At 37.4% G+C, this 7488-nt stretch overlaps 1 non-coding gene across 1 annotated transcript; it reads right to left on the bottom strand.

Moving 5' to 3' along the window:
- Positions 1 to 1559: 1559 nt before the first annotated feature.
- On the bottom strand, positions 1560 to 1666 carry LOC114008119 (U6 spliceosomal RNA). Its single transcript, XR_003549682.1, has one exon. It is a non-coding gene; the product is annotated as a U6 spliceosomal RNA (small nuclear RNA).
- Between the last annotated feature and the right edge of the window lie 5822 nt (positions 1667 to 7488).

Genomic DNA, 7488 nt, shown 5'->3' with positions numbered 1-7488 from the left:
TTTTACCACTAGTCAAGGCATAATGACTAAAGAAAACATTAAGTGATTGTAAATGTGATTGTTCAGATAACTTAAGATATTAAAGTTAAGTGTAATCGAAGTGATATTCATAAAATTATTCTGATTAACATAATATTTGAATTAATCAGTTTTGCTTTTTTTATTTAGTTGTTTTTCACATTTTATTGATTCACAAAACATTTTAAGTAATCTAAATACTTTCAGTAGCAAGTGCCGCTGATATATACTAATCTGTGAACACATGTCTGACTTTAGGCATAAAACTCAGTGAGTAGAATGAACATACTATAAGTGGCACCTGACTGTGGCTATATAGCTTACTGCGGTCATTAAGTAGATAGTTATGTTTTTAATGTATTTTTAATTTCAAGGAAATCAGTTTTAGCTTTGATAAATCAAAATAATAAAAGTTAAGAAAAATTTGCTTAAGACTTAAAGCCAGAAAAAAGTTCAAACATTAGGTATATACTAAAAACTCAAAAAAACAGATATGGACAGAGCTAAAATCTAGTAATAAGTGCACTGTAATTTTCTTCTGAAGCATTTTTTTCTCTCTCCATTCCCTCTTTTATTAAAGAGAGGCATAAACTAACTTATTTCAAAATAAATAAATAAATATAGTCTCAATTTGGTTTGTTATTTACACAAAACCCCATAAGAATACTAATTGATTTAACCAGTATTTCCAATTTCTGATGCAAGGCAACGGATATTAATGAACTTATGAAAATAAGCATTCTGTCACAAAATAAGAATATTCCCAAATATTTTCCAATTCCAGAGGGGTCAGGAAGGGAGAAAATTTCATATTTCTTTCTTTCTTTCTTTCTTTTTTTTTCTTTGAGAGCCTTTTGCTACAGGGCGTGTACACTTGCCAGAAAGACAGAGAGACAGAAAGTGAGAAATCACCCCCCAGGGGGATGGCCATGCCGCAATCCCTTCTCCTCCATTCTCCTCTCGGGATCTTGGGCATGCACACACATGTGCCTGGCGTGAGTTTAAGCCAGTGGGTCTGGGACTTGAACTATGGTTGACTACATGTGAGTCCAGCAACATAGCTGTTATGCCAACTGCTGGTCCTGAAAATTTTATATTTCAATTAAAAAATTTTTTTAACAAGTTGCTGAATCTATCAGTAACTCAAAAGAAGAAAAATATCCTTAAATCTGGCCAACAAAGCATAAAAGAAAGTAATATTTTAGTCAAAAGTCCTAATTTTATTTCACCAGTTCAGTCTCATGTAATTAATCTCTCTTCTGTTGAATTTGCAGTGTTATTGTGGTCTGACCTTTTAATTTAAATTCCTGAAGTTAACATTCAATGTTATTATTGATCTTTTTAGACTTGTCCCTATCATTAAGTTGGTCATTTTCCTGGTTGTTTTTTGTACTCTTATTTCTGTTTGTCTGTCTTTAGTTTTTCTGGCATAGGACTCCGTTCAGAACTTCTTCGAGAACTGGTCTGGTGTTGGTAAATTCTTTCAGGTTTTTTTTTGTTTAACTGAGAATGTTTTTGTCTTTTCTTCACATATGAAGGATAAAAATATGGAATGCTTCACAAATTTGCATGTCATCCTTGCTCAGGGGCCATGCTAATATTCTCTATATCATTTCAATTTTAGTATATGTGCTGCCAGAGCGAGCACGAAACTGCATTATTTTTAATGCATACAACTCTTCTACATGTGACAATAAAGTACCCTAAACTGTTAGCACTTTTCAAAACAAATAATTCCAATCATAAGAATGTGACTAATACTTCAGTCACTAACCATTTCTAAATATCATAAACAAATATGCTCATTTTTATGGAAATACAAATTCAAGGAAAAGACTCTTCTTTCTTTCTTTTTATTATTATTACTTTTTAAGTTTTTGCCATAGGGCACATGCACTTATTAGAGAGAGATAGAGAGAAGGAAAGTGAAAAATCACCCTCCAGGGGAGATGGCTATGCTGCAGTCCCTCCTCCTTCATTCTTCTCTTGGGATTTTGGGCATGCACACACATGCACCTGGCATGATATTCTTGTTTCTTTTTTTTTTTTTTTCTTGATGTCTTTCAATATTTAGCAAGATTTTTTTTCTCGAATTTTTTATTTCTTTCTTTTTTACATTTTATTACTGTACATCTTTACAACATATAAAATGGAATTTCCAGGCATGAGTATATTGCATATTAGTCTAGTCAAAGATATTATTGTACACATTATCATCAACAAATAATTTTCTATTTTTGTGTCTATTAAAGGTTCTTCATTTTCTTCTCCCTTTGATTCCCTCCCTCCCGCCCTAGCATGGTTTTCAAGCTGCCAGGTTTGGGCCTTGAACCACAGTTGGCCATGTGGGAGTCCAGTGCATTAATCACCATACCTACTGCTGACTCCATGAGACTCTTCTTCTTCTTTTCTTTTTTAAGAGGTTTTTATTTTAGGGTACATGCCCTTGCTGTAGAGACAGAGACAGAGACAGTGAGAAGGAAAGTGAGAAATCACCCCCTGGGGGGATGGCCATGCAGCAATCCCTTCTCCATTCTTCTCTCAGGATCTTGGACACACACTCACACATACCCTCCAGTATTATTTTTCAAGCAACCTGGTCTGGGACTTAAACTGTGGTCAGCCATGTGGGAGTCCAGAGAGGTAACCGCTATGGCATCTGCAGGCCCCAAAACTATTATTTTAGAAGCATCCTTTTACAATATATAAAAACAAGTATTTTTAAGGTTTTATTTTCATTAAAATATTTGCTCTTTTGGGAAACCATTCTGTATTTCAAGATTCTTCAGTCACAGTTCAATCCTATAATTCCTGATTTCTTAAGCTTAACACAAAGCAACACAATTGTTTGTTAAAATTATATATGTTAAAAATAGTTTCAACACATAGCTTTTGTCTCATATTGGAGAATTATACCTTACCACATTAAGCCAATGTAAAGGAAGCTATAATTTACACACCAACAGGGCTTATTAGCTAATAAAATAATAGACATTGGTGAAAGTTTCCTTTCAAAAAGTTGACTTTTTCTTAATAAAAGTAAAAATCTTTAAATTTGTAAGAATTCCTTGAATGACTGAATCAAAAATGTTTTCTACATTTGCTTATAGGATTTAACCATTTTTAGAAATCACATGCCTAAAATATAAAATGTAGGTATTTAGTACTGCCTGAAACTCCACTTATACAGACAGTACTAGAAACAGTTCTATAAAGTGACGATATTTGGTAGATATCAAACTATTTCTCTTCTGGAAACTTTTCTGCCTGTAGAAGCCATAAAACTGGATTATAATCTCAGACTCAACTTTCCTACTAGAAAAGGCACACATACAAAGGAAAAGGAACATACGATAGGATACCAAGTTCATATACAAAACAGAAGAAAGAACAGCAGCTTGTTGGGTATAGGAAAATAAAATGATTTAATGTGTTTAGTTTTGTCTTTTTTTTTTTTAAGAATTATGCATTTTTATTTTATTTATTATTATTCAGTTTTACCAGAGAGAGAGAGAGAGAGAGAGAGAGAAAGAGAGAGTAAGCAAGCTACCAGGCCCAGGATTCAAACCATGGTTGGCCATGTGGAAGTCCAGTGCACTAACCACCACACCACCTGCTGGCCCCATATGTTTAGTTTTTTTTTTCCTGAGAGGTTTGAGGTTTTTGCTATAGGGCACATGCGCTTGCCGGATAGACAGAGAGAGACAGAGACAGAAAGCGAGAAATCACCTCCCAGGGAGGATGGCCATGCTGCAATCCCTTCTCCATTCTCCTCTCAGGATCTTGGGCACGCATGCACACGTACCTGGCGTGAGTTTAAGCCACTGGGTCCAGGACTTGAACCACGGTCGACTACATGGGAGTCCAGCAACATAGCCATTACACTAACTGCTGGTCCCCCCATGTGTTTAGTTTTGAAAGCAAAAAGTATTCAAGTGTTCTTGTTAGATCTCCTTTGTTTACTACTACTACTTCTTTTCTTTCTTTTAATACAAGCCTTTGAAGGGCATGAACCCAGACTCAAAAGTGCTTTAAATATCCTCCATAGAAGCATTTAAAGAGACTTTAATAAATGTCAAACAATTAATACAAGGTAACATTTTCTTTCTCTTTTTTTAAAAGAGGTTTTTGCTATAGGGCACATGCACTCGCCAGACGGACAGAGACAGAGAGACAGAAAGCGAGAAATCACCCCCCGGGGGATGGCCATGCTGCAATCCCTTCTCCTCCATTCTCCTCTTGGGATCTTGGGCATGAACGCACATGCGCCCGGTGTGAATTTAAGCCACTGGGTCCGGGACACGAACTGCGGTCAACTACATGGGAGTTCAACGACATAGCCATTACGCTAACTGCTGGTCCCACATTTTCTCTTTGAGAATCAGAGCACTTTAAGCTTTAAAACTGCAGCTGACAAATTTCTTAGACATTTTGTTGTTATTTTCTCTTTAAATATTTATTGTAGTTTATAATTTACGTATAATCATTACATATCTTTGTAGCCTACAGAATGGTCTTCAAAGTAAATCAGGCTATGAAAGAGAGACATTGTATGTCTCCACTTAATATATACAGACCGTCTGCACTCTATGGTAGGGACTGAAAGACTGGAGAACATAAAAGTATTAAAAATTGTAATGGACACTAGAGACGAAATGGAGAGAATGTGGGAGGAGAAGAGTGTAGGAAATTTGAAGAGAAAATGGAGAGATAAGACACTTGTGAGACACAGATAAGATTTATTATCTGTCGACGAGGGTGTGTATGGTGGTCTCAACTGGGCTGGACTGAGGTGTATATCATGCTGGGTGAAGTCTCTTCACAATCTAAATGATGTGTAGTGATTTAATGTATGAATAATAATAAAAAAATAAATAAAATAAATAAATAAAAATAAATAAATAAAAATAAGAGCTCTTTCAAGTGCAGCTCACTCTGTCTATATGTTCCTGCCATCTTGGCGTGGCCCTCCCCCCTGGGGGGTGATTTCTCACTTTCTCTCTGTCTCTCTTTGTCTTTCTGGCGAGTGCACGCGCCCTATAGTAAAAACCTCTCCCAAAACAAAACAAAATGAAACAAAAGGATGTATGTGGTGTGCAATAATCAAATATGAGGATATAAACATACTCACCACCTTAAGCATTTAACATCATGTTATGTCGTGCACTTTTGAAAACTGCTCCAATGGTTATTTTGCAAGTACTATTGAACAGTCTATGACATTCTCTACTGTGAGATGCAATTATAAAGAAAAACATTGATTCAAATTTGTAATCAATAAGAGTTCTCTGGCCATCAGTTGCTGTGGAGGTTAAAACAGCTTAATCCCATATGGCCCACAATGCTATTCCAGTCTTGGACCTCGGAGCTTGCAAAACACGCCGGGCATGTGAAACTAATTTATGCTCCTGTTACTAGTGAAGAAGAATTTTGATGGCTCCTTAATTTTGCCTTGATTTTTATTTTTTTGTCTCTCTTTTTATCAGTTCTTGTAGTTGTTAAGTGGTATCTTGAACCCCTATTCATATTTATTAGTTATTGGATATTCTCTTTTTGATGAAGTCCTTGTCCAAGTCTCCTGCCTGTTTTTCTGTTGACTTGCACCTCTTTGTATTTCTGAAAGTCTTTGTTGGTTATGTATGTTGTAAATATCTTTTCTCACTCTCTGGCTTGCCTTTTTACTCCTTTTTTAAAAATTTTATTACAACCATAAATGTTTCAGTTTTATTTAACACTTAAGCAGAATGCAATTTTCTGACTTTACATCTATCTACACGATGCAGAATACTAAAAAAGTACACAATATTTACACACGTAAACATGTGTTTTGGAATCTGAATAGCCACAATGGTTGCATCATCAACTAAGCACTTTGCTTATTTAAAGAAGCTGTAGCTTTTCTGAAAGCTTTCTGGGTACTAACAGCTACTCAACAGCATTCTACTGTCTTCTGAGCTGGCTCAGATTGCTTGTCTCATAGGTGCCCTGTGGGATTGCGGTTCGAGTCCTGGACCTGACAGCTTGCTTTCTTGCTTTCCCTCTCCCGCTCTCCTTTTCACTCTGTCCCTCTCTGGTCAAGTTAAAAATAAATACATAAATAAAGTTAAATAAAATAATTAAAAAAAGAAGGTTGTTAAAATCCAAGAACCATCTTTCTGGCCGACAGGAAACGCTAGCCTTGGGCCGACAGGGAACGCTAGCCTTGGGGCTCCCAGTGGGTGAGGCTGCGACGGGACTGTAGGCGGAGCACGGCCAGGTGACGTCACTGCAGGGGAGGAGGCAGAGCATGGCAAGGCGAGGCTTGACGTAGACTGGAAAGGTGTGGCGCATGCTCGGGACTGCACCAGCAAGGCGAGACTACGCGAGGCGACGGGTCGCGAGCCCCGGTGAGGTGAAGCGGGTGAAAGATTTAGAACTGGAAAAGTTGCCTTTTTACTCTTTGTAATTATATACTTTGAACTCAAGTCTTTTATGTTAGTGTAGTCAAATTTATTAGGCTTTTCTTTTATGATTATTCATGTTCCAATTAAGAAGTCTTTTCTTGCCTCCAGATCATGTCTCTAGAGACCTTATTACATTGTTTTTCATGAACATTGTACATTGTTTAGATGTACACTCACTTGGAATTTTTTCCCTGGGTGTTGCAAGGCAGATTAATGTTTAATGTTTTTCCATATAGTTATTCATTGGACCTAGGCCTATTTCTTGAAACAAAGTCTTGTGGGTTCACTGCACTGATCCATCTGATCCTGGTTGGAGGTTTGTGCTGGTACCTCCCGATCTGGCCAGAAGGAAGAATGTGCTGCTATATCCTGCTCCGTTTTATCTCAGGTGTGAGTATAGCACTTCTCCCAGGTCACCAGAGCAGTGTAAAGAAAAGTCTATATCTGTTAATAATATTTTATTGAAGATTCAGAAATGCTGAAAGGGAATTACATTGCAGAAACTTAGAGCTACATATAGTATAGGCCCAAGTGTTTCTTACACACTCCTTTTTTTTGTTGTTTTTTGAGAGTTTTTTGCCTTAGGGATGTTTCCTTGGAATAGAGGGAGAGAAAGAGAGAGAGATAAAGTGAGAAATCACCCCACAGAGGGGATGGCCATGCCACAAGCTCTTCTTCTCCATTCTCCTCCTAATATCTTAGGCATGCATGTACATGGGCCTGGCATGATTTTCAAGCTACTGGGTCTGGGACTCGAATCACTTTCGACCATGTGGGAGTCCAGTGATGTAACTGCTACACCATTTGCTAGCTCCTCCCTACAAACTCTTCCTAGGTCAAAGGCTGTTCTGTTGCCATGTGGACCAGGAAGCCTTATCCCCATGTTGAGACAAAGGCTTTTTCATGCCTCAGAGTTTGAGCCAAAGAAGCTTGCAAGACTGTGACAAGAAGATTTTCCCCTCACCTGGCTCCTGGGCCCAAGTTCCTATTGTGCTTAGCTACACACAGTGGTTTTCTAAATGTTTTA

Source organism: Tupaia chinensis, unplaced genomic scaffold (assembly GCF_000334495.1).
Source record: "Tupaia chinensis unplaced genomic scaffold, TupChi_1.0 Scaffold000289_1, whole genome shotgun sequence".
Classification (NCBI taxonomy): Eukaryota; Metazoa; Chordata; class Mammalia; order Scandentia; family Tupaiidae; genus Tupaia; species Tupaia belangeri.
The sequence above is the reverse complement of the archived record's forward strand: the minus strand, read 5'-3'. Positions and strand labels throughout refer to the sequence as shown.